Source organism: Ambystoma mexicanum, chromosome 12 (genome assembly GCF_040938575.1).
Source record: "Ambystoma mexicanum isolate Mex_15411 chromosome 12, UKY_AmexF1_1, whole genome shotgun sequence".
Lineage (NCBI taxonomy): Eukaryota > Metazoa > Chordata > Amphibia > Caudata > Ambystomatidae > Ambystoma > Ambystoma mexicanum.
The window spans coordinates 434,180,136-434,192,860 of NC_090936.1; the positions used below are offsets into that span (position 1 = coordinate 434,180,136).

The window sequence follows — 12,725 nt, forward strand, 5'->3', positions numbered from 1 at the left end:
CTATTTCATGTCTGTTTTCTTTTAGAAAAATTGCATGTTAAAACCAAACTCCTCTGCATGATTTGTCTTCCATTCGTCATTCTGTGCTTAACCCAGCATTTGTAATTTTAACCCTAATAATCTCCCCAGGTACCATAATTAGGCATAAGTAGTTTCAAGTTTTCAACAGTACTTCCAAAATTGTTTATTGTGGTAGAGTAAGGTAGAAGGTATATTAAAAACCATGTGCTGTTAAATTGATCTGCAAGGCAAACCTTTCTTATTCCAATGTTTGTATTTACTTTTAACTTCATCTCACTTTGGCACTGTCTAGTAGTAACCTTGAAAGTGGGGTATTGGTAGTCACATTTTGTATCAAAAGCTGTGAATTAATTGTGCTGCACAATTTGTATTCATGTTGGGGAGAGAGGAGGTTTCTGGTAGAGAAATGTCATCAGAAAGCCCACGCTTGTAGAACCCTTACATTTTATTTCACAAAAACATAAAATTGTTCGTCAGTGTTTTTTGTGAACACCTGTGTGCATTTCTTTCAATAAGAACAAGCAGCGAAGACCAGAGGTCTTCAAGAGGACCCCATTAGCCCAAGCAAATTGAGAGATTCTATTCCACAGCATGCTCCCTTGTTGCTCCTCCAAACTAACTGATATTGACTCCTTCACCTGCCACCTTCAGGGAAACAAGATTAAAGGAAATGCATTGGAGAATGTGCATGGGTAAGTCCTACAATTGGCCTTGAAGTTTCCTTGACAAACTGGAAATGGAAGTTTGAACGGATTCTATTTTGAAGGTCTTTGTACTCTTACATCTTGTCCCCTTTTTACAGAGGATTGGTCATTGCACCGTTGCTCAGCATGAGATAACAAAATAGGCTAGGTAAGATTGACAGGGTTGTGTATGTCTCCTCATGTCCCTTTACCTGTAATCCCCATCATCCCAACTCCACATGCCAAGCACACACACACACACACCAACTACACATGCCAGAAATTCATGCCACCCATACCTTCTCCATGTTCCCTGCACCCCGCACCCCATGACCACCTAGTTCATTCAACCATCACCTTTCCTCCAGCATTGATAGGATTGGATGGTGTATTCATTTAGTGCTTATGATCAGCTTTCTCTGTCTTAAATGCTTGGGCCCGAACCATACACAATCGCTCTGCTTGTTAGGACGAACTTTGCTTTAGGTGCCTCCAGGTGCCATTTCAAGATTGAAAATATTTTAAAGAAGTCTACTTCTTGGTTCATTAAGTAATTCCTTGAATATAAACCATGGGTACATTTCCTTTTTGTTTTCATTGACTCATCGACCTGTAGGCACATTTTACTGGGATGTTGGTGGAACTCCCAATCCTTGGGTGATATTGTTCAGGGCGTTTCACAAGTGTTGACCCCAAGGTGCCGATGAGGCTTATTTTTTGTACTCCATGTTCTCTTTCCTCCGTATTAGGAGTCTATGGCGATGTTACTAGAGCACAGCAATACGCAAAACGTACTTGTGGCTCTACAGGGATTGGATGCCTGGCAGCAGGCTTGTCTGGTTACCCTTGTTTAATTCTTTATTTGTAGATTGTTCTCATTGTTTGACCTCAGTGGTCACCTTCCCTCTACTTTTTGCCCTATAAATCTTGTTTAGCCGATAAAGGTCCTGCTAGTGTCAGTTGCCGTCGTCTGACTCTCCTGCCGTTTTACTCACATTGGAGGTCTGCTCACTGTGTGACACTATCTGTCAGCTCACTTGTCGTCAGGCTTTGTCGCTGAAGGACATTTTCTAAGTGCCTCCTCCAGAATCAAAAACTTTGCATGCCAGAAGAAATAGCAGGGTCTCTATTTTTTTGTTTTCCACCTGCACCTTTTCATTGTGGTGTAATCTGGCAGGTGGTGGGACCCTTGTACAACCTAATGTTTTCAGTTTTTTGGTTGTCCTGACCGGATCGACCTTAATAGTGGTAGGCTTCCCACTGCCCGTTGTTAGGAAGATTTCTACTTTTTGTGCTTCATCCCCTCTCCTAGTGAGACCCCCAGCACTTTTGGCTGGACTTCTGGGCCATTTTCTTTCAATCCTGAATGAGTGGAGCCTTTTTCCTATCATTCATTCTTGTGGGCTCTGTCTTTTGGAACTCTATTCTTTGTATTATACTTGTACTATGGAGCCTGTCTGCTCCATAGCTCTTAAAGGCATCTGTGTTTTACTACTGCAGCACACAGCTCCTTATCGGCATTGTTGCCGAGGACCCTTAGTGTCCTCTTTTAAGATTATTTTTCTGTATCCTCAAGTAACCATCGTTCTTAAGGATAGAGAGAGACTTGGTATCTCTCCCAAACCACTATAGTCTGAGAGATTGGCACACACCACCTTCAGTGGAGTGCTAAAGGGATACTGAGTATCCCCCTTCTCTCTGCTCCGGTGACCGCCTGGATCAAGCCTTTCAAATCTACTACAAGAGAATCCAACTGCGGAGTACCACAAGGATCATCCTTATCCCCATTACTCTTCAATATATACCTGATGCCACTAATCAAACTCATCAGAAAACACTGCCTTGCATGCTACAATTACACAGATGACACTCGGGCTACAAAATACAAGATACAAAGCAAGAAAACAAAATGCTGACCAACTGCGTGCAAGAGCTCTACAGCTGGATTAACACAAACAGCCTCAAAAGCAACCCAGACAAAACTGAAATAACGATCATAGCTAAAACCGAGGTAAAAAAACACTGCATCCCATGGCCAACGTAACCGGGTACAGCACCGACTCCATCAGCGATAGTAAAAAACATGGGAGTCTTGATGGCCAACGAACAAACACTTGAACCACAAGTAAACGCCATAATCAAGAAATGTTTCTTCCTGCTAAACGCAGTAAAAATGATCCTACCATTCCTCTCTTTCACCCACAAAACACTCGCCATCATCGCACTCATTTCCAGAGTAGATTATGCCAACAGACTATACCTAGGAATGCCAGAACAATTGTTAAAAAAACCTTCAGCACTTCCAGAATGCTGCAGCAAGACTCCTGCTCAGACTACCACAAAGAGAACACATTACCCCAGCGCTGAACGAGCTACACTGACTGCCAATAAAAGAGAGAATAAAGTTCGAAACGTTGTGCATAACGCAGAGAGCAGTCCACGGCCAGGGAGCAGAGTTCCTAAGGAAAAGAAATAACCATCTACCACCCGACAAGATCACTCCGATCAAACAACGACATTTGCCTGCTTCTAAAAGCTTACAACAAAAGAAAACTCAAGAGGATCTTCTTTCACTCACCTGGCATCCTCAACCTGGAATAACCTACCAAAAAACATAGGCAGCACAAGGGGTCATTTGGAGTTCAGAAAACGACTCAAAACTTGGCTCCAGATTCCGGAGGAACCAACTAGGAAGAAAGAACCACAGTGAATACCCATGTAGGAAACCATGATCCCTAACCTACCCCTCCATTATGACAGCGGGGGTTGGCGCGCTCCGCCCACCCACACCCAAAAACCACCTATCCTAAAGGGTACTTGGATAGGGGGGACAACCAACGAGATGAACAATAAGGGATATGTCCTGTGACCAAAACTACACCTGCCGGAGGGCAGGGAAAGTAGCTGAAATGAGCTAGATACACAAGCCACTAGGGTCACACAAAGAGAGCTCTGACTACGTAGCATGCCTGCCAACTAGGCGGACAAGACTACGTAGCATGCCTGCCAACTAGGCGGACAAGGTAGAGTACCAAGCACACAGGATAGCCATAGAGGTTGGGCGCAGAAACGCAAAGACAAAGTTGTAAGAAAATTGACAAATACTTGAAAATCATTATTACGTACCTTAAAATTTCAACTTTCCACATACTCCATATATAGAAAATCAAACAACCACATCTCTGCACAACAATCAGCACGCACTTCACCACATTGCAACAACAAACACATAACCCGCCACAATTGCACCTGGGATTTCTAGCATCGATCGAAAGCTGCACTTAAGCTCAGCGAACGGAACTGAAGCCGCCAACAGGACATCACAACTCTCACTTGCCTATTCCCACTACACCCTACTAACCCCCCTCCTCTTGACACCCCTCATTTCAGATCCGCCTGGGGAGCACAGCATAGGTGAAGGTGCGCAGTTCAAATACCTTAACATTAACATAGACGATCACCTAGTTCTGGCTGGTGGCAGTGGACGTGTTCTACCAACTATAGTGTATTTTTTGTACCGCAGGCCATGTTCATAGCATTGCTAGTGCACAATAGGCGCACCCACTTGAGGGGGGAGATCAGTGTGTGTGTGTTGCCTTTGGCGGCAGCCAGTAGGTATCACCACCAAGGCTCCACCCCCCGTCCTTATCTGCCAGTGTGCCTGAATAGGTCCAGCTACCACAGGGGATCTGGCTGTCCAAATAGGATCACAAAATGCCCCTTTCTGTAAAATGCTGAGAGAGATTGCAGGGGAGTGTGTGCTGGAACTGTATAAAAGGTTGAGGCTTCTGGCGGGAAAAGCAAGTTTACCACTGGAAACAAAAGTAGCCAACGAAGACAACGACCAGAGGCACCTGCAGACCCTTTGCAACACTGTGAAGCGACCACTGCTGTCCTGATCCTGTTTCCTATGCGACAGAGAAGCTCCAAAGAGGACGACTCTTTCACTTTGGTTGGTGGGAACAACCAGTCCCAAGACCAACTTTAAAATGAGCCATCTCCCGAGGTCCTAGGAGCTTCCAGAGCTGTGGAACCTCAATACCAGGAGACCTGCTTCCCATTTTGAGTGCATCATCGTGGAAAGGCTGAATCTTTACTGAACCCGTAATGACAATATGGAGATCTGATACAACTCGCCTAAACCCCCTCATCAGAGTGTTGGACTGCAGGAAGCAAAGAAGATTGCCCGAGGAAGATCTGTGTCCTTTGTTGGGCCTACAGACAAGGCGCCCAAACCGCAAAGTGAAACAAGTCGCTGAGTCGTGCTACCGGTCCTCCCTCAATACTGCTGCTGAATGATCCCATCCATTGTCCTGCTTTCAGTCACCCGACCAAAGAGTCCGGAGGCCGGGTACAGAGCTGCAACATCTCGGAGCATCCAGGACGAACATTTTCTTCTAACCTAAGGCACTGTGGGGAAAAAGGTATTGCTTACCCGATTCCAAGAAGTCGCTCTAGAGCGTTGGAGTGCCCCATCTTACCTCCGACCCACACCGCTGCTTGTGTCCCCTTTTCGAGTCCGTATAAAGGTCTCCTTTGTTGGTTATTTACTTGCTGCTTCAATAACTCTAGACAATGGAAGAAATCCACAGGAACTCTTCATTATTTGCTGATTGTCAAGACTTCAAGGCCTCTACGAACTGCCTTTAGCTAGGGTTGCGTTTTTGTACTTAAAAGACTTACCAGGCGAAGAAACCCTCTCTAGAACCTTGAACTAAGCTCATGCTACTCTAACTAACCATTTTCCTCCCTTTAAGTGACTTTACTGTATGTGTGCGCAAAGTAAATTTACTACTGTATACTGTTGAAAACGGCATGAGCGCACAATAATCGATTATACAATACATTGTCTTTTTCCTTTGATTATTTGCCAGGCTCGAAAGTATATGTAGAGGGTTCATATGGCACAACACTAGGAGCAGGGTAGCATTATGGAAACTGCAAAACATGTATGACCAACTGGGCATTAAATTGTCCAACTTCGAGATGTACTATCTGGCCAGCCAGCTACAATATGTAGCTCAATGGTTATCGGAAGACTCAACATCAGAGTCCAGATTGTTGAAGGATGAGTGTGTCCCATTTTTCCTAAAAGAATGGATATGGGTGCCGAAGCTAGTGGCATTGAAAGGAGTAGACGTACAATTAAGGAAGATAATCCGGAAGCATTGGGAACCCATTGGAATAGCTACGTTGGGAGACATCTGGCAAGAAGGGGAGGCACTTACACTAGGCTGGAGCAGAGGATAAAAGATATGTGGTCAGAAATAGTGCTGGAGGGCCCGCTCAATACGGCTATTGAAACATTCTATGATGTATCAGAAGGCGGCCATGAAATTTCCTGAAATCTATGAATTACTGATGTCAAGGGTGGGGAAAGAGTTGCTCCATTTATGACAGGAATGGGAAGAGGAAGTTGGTGAATCTGAATGACTCGTTGTGGAAGAGGGTTCAGAGATATCACAAAAACGTGTCCAGGAATGCAAGGTTGTAGTAAATCCAGTTATATATTACTCCTAGGGCGTATTTGACCCCCAGAGGATTGCAAGGTTAAAAAATGGTAGAATACAAACATGTTCCAAATGTGGGGAGGTGGATGCAGGAGTAATACTTATGTTCTGGGCATGTCCTGAAATAAGGAAATTCTGGGGGGGGGGGGGGAAGTAGCCCTCACTTGATGGAGAAATAGATTAAATTATAGGTAGAATCTCTGTGGGCATGCATGGTGGGAGGGTTCTCTAGGCCACGTAAACTGGCACACGTGAGCAAATTTAAGGACTTGGCCTATATGCTGGCCAAGCGTAGAATTGCCATGGGCTGGAAAGCACCTAATAGACAAAGAGTGGAAGTATGGTGGCACGACCTTCAGAAATGGGTGGACGCATAAACAGTGGTTTGGAGTGAAGCAGCCAATAGAGGGGGAGAAGAGGAAGCGGAGACATTGAGGGCCTGGAGGCACTTGATAGCTACTTTATCTGAGACAACCCTGATCGACCTCGATGACGTAGATACTTCGGAGGGTGAGGGGAAGGAGGCACCACAAGATGAGACGACCGAAGGTGGTTTTGGGGAGTAAGCTCGGGAGGGGGGGAGGGTAACTGAACAGAGATGGATAGAACATGTTACAGTATATGACACTTGAATGTTATGACTATTTTCACTGTCTGGTCTTGTTTTGGTTGTTTGTTGTTAAAATCAATAAAAATTGTTTTAAAAAAACATTTGTTTCTCTTTCTAATGTTGCTACAAATGTAACCGCGAACTAACACATGAGTGAAAGTGCCCTATGAAGTGCATTGTCGAGTATTCCTAAGTGTTCTACTGTAAACGTCTAAAGTATTTTGAAGTGATTCTGGTGTAAATATAATAAATATATACTTGTAGTATCATTATAAATGTAAGTGCTTCTTTGTTGTGACTGTCTAGCTAAATTTCACTGTACTTACCTACAGCTCACATCTTCCTCTTAAAATGAGCCTGACTGCTCTGCCACGGTCCTGAACTAGTGCAGACTGATAAGTGTTGGGGATCTACAAACCACTGGGATAGCTTACTAATGTCTTATTACCAGTAGGACTTTAGGAAAACTCCCCCAACACCCATCATTATAAACTGACGTTTGTAGTTAAATAATATTGACATGGTGGAATTGATTGCCTCCTAGTAGTCGTCAAAAAGAATGGACTGGCCTTAAATCGTAAAAGAGAGTATCTTTTTTGTCTTTTATGCAATTGTGTGGATTAAGCCACGTCACCCTCTTGTTGCTGGTCAGTCCTGCCCCTTCGGCTCCACTTTTCTTGTGCCTATCCCCTTACTGCAAACTTTGATTCCTTCCACTCACATAATTCTATTCTCCTCTCTCTGCCATCTCGTCATCCCCACCAGCCTCTCAGCCCCATCTTTCTTTGCCCGTTACCTCCATAACTTGCCCCCACTTCACTGCAGAGTTAACCCTCCTTGATTCTCCCCATCATCTGTTTGATCATGCTAACCGTTCCCCCACTGTGGCCAGTCAACTATTCTAGCCTGACTACCACCACTATATACCAACAGGTTTGACCCAACTATCAGCTGGGAGTCAGTCAAGTGACCTAGAACCCATACTTGTGCTCTACCTAATCACCCTGAGAGGGTTTCCATTTAGGGACGAAAACGTACACTTGTGCTGAAGGTCCAACTGGGCCTTGTACAAGCATTTCTCATGGGGATCTGTGACAGTGGGCTTGGACGGCTTCAAATTAAAATAAAAGCAGGAACGTAATTCCAGAGGGCTGTCTGCTTTCCTCCACAAGCTCATTAATGGCCTTTACTGGAGGCAAGCGACAGATGGCTACTTTTTCCACCGCTAATATACATTAAAAATGTGTGTAAGATAGATGACTGCACATATCTACTTAGGCGTTCTAAAATGTCGTCTTGTTCATTTCATTTGCTATCCTTCAGGTGTACTTGGGCCCTCTCTTCAAATTCTACAGCTGCTGAAGGGGTGTTCTTGGACATTTTGCAGCCATTGCTTCATTCAATAATGGGTAGGAGTAGTTCTTCTAGAGCTGACGTCTACTACTCTAATACTCAGGCCTCTTAAACCAGAACCCCTTTGTAGCCTATTTCCCAATATAGGATAGTCCACCTTTGTGTCTAGAAGTACCTTATACAGATCATTGATATAGAGGGTAAACCGAGCAGGGGTGAGCACACATCCTTGTCTTATTCCAAGGCTTACATCGAAGTAATGAGTGCAGCGCTCTTGCTCGCCATAGCGCACACAGGCTTGGTTATCTGTGTGGATTGCCTGCAAAATGATCAGCAACTCACAAGGGCAATCCAGGGGCCTGAGCACCTGCCAAAATCACCCCTAATAGCCTTATCAAAGGCTGTGATCAGGTCCATGAATGCAAGGTATATGGGTTCATTTCTAATATACACTGAATATGCCACCAATAAATAAAGGTGAAGTGCTTGTTATCTGTACCCAGACCAGGTCTGAACTGGATATCTGTGTGAATGGAATTGAGATCCAGTCTTCTAAATGTCCCAGCAGAGCCCTCCCAAAAATCTTAAAAGCTTTGCCAAACAATGAAATCCATCTGTAGGGCAATGGACACCCCTAATGCTGCTTTTTGAAGATTGGGAAGATAATAGCCAATTTCCATGAAGGAGAAATTGCACCCAAACCAGGTATTGCATTGAGGAACCACCATCAACAATAGGGACCACTAATCCAGCAGATCTTGAAAAAGGTCAGCTGGAATTGCGTCAGGACCAGGTGAGAGATAACGCACCTGATTCGAGATTGCCAAGGCCACCTCGCTCAGAGAAAACTTTAATGCGTGGTCTACATTTGATACTGCCGATATATCAGATGTTACCTTAAAAAGGTTGGAGAAATGGTCCACCCAAACCCCTTCCTCAATGGTTGTCTCCAAACCTTTCAACATACCTTTTTGGGGGGGTGGGGCTTTTGCCACAATTTCCCAGAATTTCTTTGAGTCATTGGAGGGCGCTGCCTCAACAGAATTCTCCCAGGAAAGCTCATCCAAATACAGTTTGTGTCTATCCAGCGTGGTTTTATTACATGGCTATGGCCTTAATTAGATCTAGTTTTGTTGTGCCAGGAGTCTTTAATGTAGTAAAGGCCTATTTCTCAAACTTACACTCTAGGTTAAACCATCCTCTGTACTGCATCTTTTTAAATGAACATTCTTTTTGGAATGTTTCCGAGGTTTCCTCAGTTAAGTTGTGGTAGGTTTGAACAGTAACTAGAGGTATTCTTAATTCATGTAGAATGGACATAAACGAGGGCACATTTGGCTTAATAATTTCCTGATTTGTATTATAGTAGTGTCTATTCTTGCCCATTTGGTTCTCCTCTTACAGTGGAAATTTACATCAGCACACTGGAGATGGTTAATGTTATTCAAGGCCATTGAGTCTAACCGCCATTTAATCCTGAGAAGAATAGGAAAATGATCAACACAAAGCTCGCTAACCACTCTAAATTTGTCAATATCATGCCAATATCTAATTGATATACAAAAGCAATCGATACTAGAGGAACCCTGATGATTTTCAAAAGTGGGAAGCCCTGGTATGTTTGGGTGGACACGTCCATTCGCAGATCACATGCCCCATTCAACCAGCCACAGGAGTCTGTTCGCACATTTAGGAATCCGGGATCCCTGGCGCACAGTACTCTGCTTCTTCATGCAACCCATCTGGGGGCCGATTACGTATTTTGACATTAAAACCCCCCTAGCAAGAGGAGGTATTTGGGTCCAACTGATAGTACCACCCTTCCCACCATACATTCTTTAAAAAGGGCCAAACTATTAAATTGAGATTTGTGAGGGATATTCTAAAAGTTCAGAATCACCAGGCCACCCCCTGCTTTGTAGTAACTCTAAGCAGTTGTACATGGTTCAAATTAGTATCAATAATCTTGATCCTGAAATTCAAAGAGGCATTGATCAAACCAGCAAGACCCCCAAAATGACGCCCTCTAGGTCTCTTCGAGGTCATTATCGCTATGGTCGCAAAACAAGATCTTCCATTCCCCATGTCTCCTGCAGTAAGCTCAAATCCATTTCATTTTAGGTAGGACAGAACATCTTGGTCTAGAAACTTGGAATGGGCCCCTATTATGTTCCATGAAAGCAGTGTTATACAATCTAGATGCTGAGACTCATTCTCCACAGCATCCAGTCCAAGTATATTCAAAAAGTATTGGGAGGTAGATAATACCCTAGAGTTTGTCTTGGAATGTAATACAGATAGAGGGGATTTTTTAAATGTTCTATTATGCAATTTTGTAAACCTATTTCAGGAATAGTTTTGCAAACTGTATGAATACTCTTCTACTTTTGTAAAGGTTTATAATTAACCGTAAACAAAAATAAAAACTGAATATGTCAAACCAACTATTACGTTAGCCATAGATTATCTCCATGTATTGAAAACCTGATGGGTACAAGGCTGCAGCTCTTTACTTTTATTAATTTGTACCGCGCAAACCAAACCGGCCCAGAGGCATACGGGCACAGATTGACATCTAAAGGAGAAAGAACAAGACACACAAACAATGGTCATAACATGTAACTATCCAGCCTACCATACAGTGATGGCACGGATTATTAAAAGTGGGTGGGGGGGTGGGGGGTCTCCAATATTTACTATGAACTAGACCAGAGATAAACCTAGTTCCATACTGGTCGCTGGCACCGATTTACTTAAAGAGGTAAGTCTTCAGTTTAAAAAAATAATTTGTCCAGAGACTTTTCCATTCGAAACTCTAGCGGCATGGAGTTCCATAATTTGGGTGCTGAAGTATCAAACTCACTGTTGTCAGTAAGTGCCAGTTTGGCTCTTGGTACCTCCAATAAATTGGAATTGTCTGATCTCAGGTTTTTCACTGTTGGCTTCTTAATAATCCTTTCTAGTAAATGGGCAAAAGGCTTCCAATACTACTCTACTACTCTGGCAAAAGGCATCCAATCGACTGAAACTCAACAAAGGCAATGTTAAAGCAGGGAAGGATTCCCAAATCCGGATCCAGCCCACACTAGAAGCCACCACATAAAAACCCCAAATAACCACCAGAACCTTTGTTTCCCCAGTCCTTGTGATAATGATACTTGGGTGTAGATAGCAATACCATGTTTGTCAATGAATCTCAGCTACACCTCAAATAAAGTTTACAGCATGTCCCACCCTCCTCAAAACTTGTCTGGTTCAGTTGTAGTCTTGTCTCTTGTTTTGACAATTTGAGTTTTTTTAGATTCCGTGAAAATTCTGTATCAATTGGCTGGTATGGTAGAAATGCCTGTGAAATCGGCAATGTCTTTGTGAGATGGCTTGCTTTCACACGTGCACACGGTTGCTGCTTTAGAAGAGATTGCTGTTATTTTGCTCTCAAATCAGAGTAGAAGTGTAATGTGGAACTCTAAGGGTATGTAACTTCTTGCGCAACTGTTCCATAATTGGTTTCATGCTTCTGCAGCATTCCATGGTCAGTGGCGATACACCTTTAGAATCCTGGATGGTGGCATTGCTTTACTTTCCTCCTTGATGATTGATACGTTAACCTTGAGACCATGCACATGTAGAAATGTATCAGCTGTTCCATTTCTTGTTTGAAAGGAGGAGAACATGAAATGGGTATCAACCAGCTTGATAGTTGGCTTCCCTGGATCATGAAATATAATTCCCAAAAGTTCTCAGATGTAGATCTCGAGGTATTCAATAGTGCCTGATGTGGGAAGCCAGTAATTCATAATGATATTGGTTGGGAGCTGGGGTGATGTTTGTCTTTTGCCTCATTCGTATTGACTTTGTTACTGGGGAAATATAGACGTGCGCCAGATTGGCCTGATTCATTTCAACCTACTGCCACAAGTGCCACTATAGTTCTTTCCCAAATAGAGGACTTTTAGTAGCATCAGCTCTGAATGCAGGAATATACCTCTTGAGATCTAGGAGACTTTGCGTGCCATATTCACAATTTTCATTTACATGAGGGGAAAAGGCAGATTTGGCTTTGGAGCAAGCAGATTTCTTTTCCCAATTGTCAGCCTGCTTCTGAGGGGCAACTAAAGTGCAGGTTCTGGGTAATCTCTGCAGTGTGTGTTTCATGAGCTGCAGTGACTCGCCCATATGTGTGCTTGCCTGTCTCTATCTTGTATTTGTTCAAAAGTATACATGGATACCTAAATGTCCTGATATTTCGGGTTCTTTTGGGCCACAGTCTTCAAACACACTAGTGCTTTGGAAGAAGGCCACCCCCTATCCTGCGACTGAAGTCTCGTCTTCGTTACCATCCTTCACCTTGTAGCCCGCCATACAGTAGTTCTTTTCTACTAATGCTATGATGGAAAAATCTGTCACGAACTAAGAACCTGCAACAATGATGGCACACAGGCTCCCCTAGAGCCAGGTTGCAAGCTCCTTTATATGCAGTTTCTGCTAGTTTAACAGCTTAATTTTCTGCCTGGGTTCTAATTTTCCAAATATATAGAGCCACTGGGA

The 12,725-nt window shown here is 43.5% G+C and overlaps 1 protein-coding gene across 8 annotated transcripts in view; it reads left to right on the forward strand.

Annotated features, from left to right (window-relative positions):
• Positions 1 to 12,725, forward strand: part of WNK1 (WNK lysine deficient protein kinase 1) — a 2,404,646-nt gene that overhangs the window by 1,785,800 nt on the left and 606,121 nt on the right. The window lies entirely within an intron of this gene.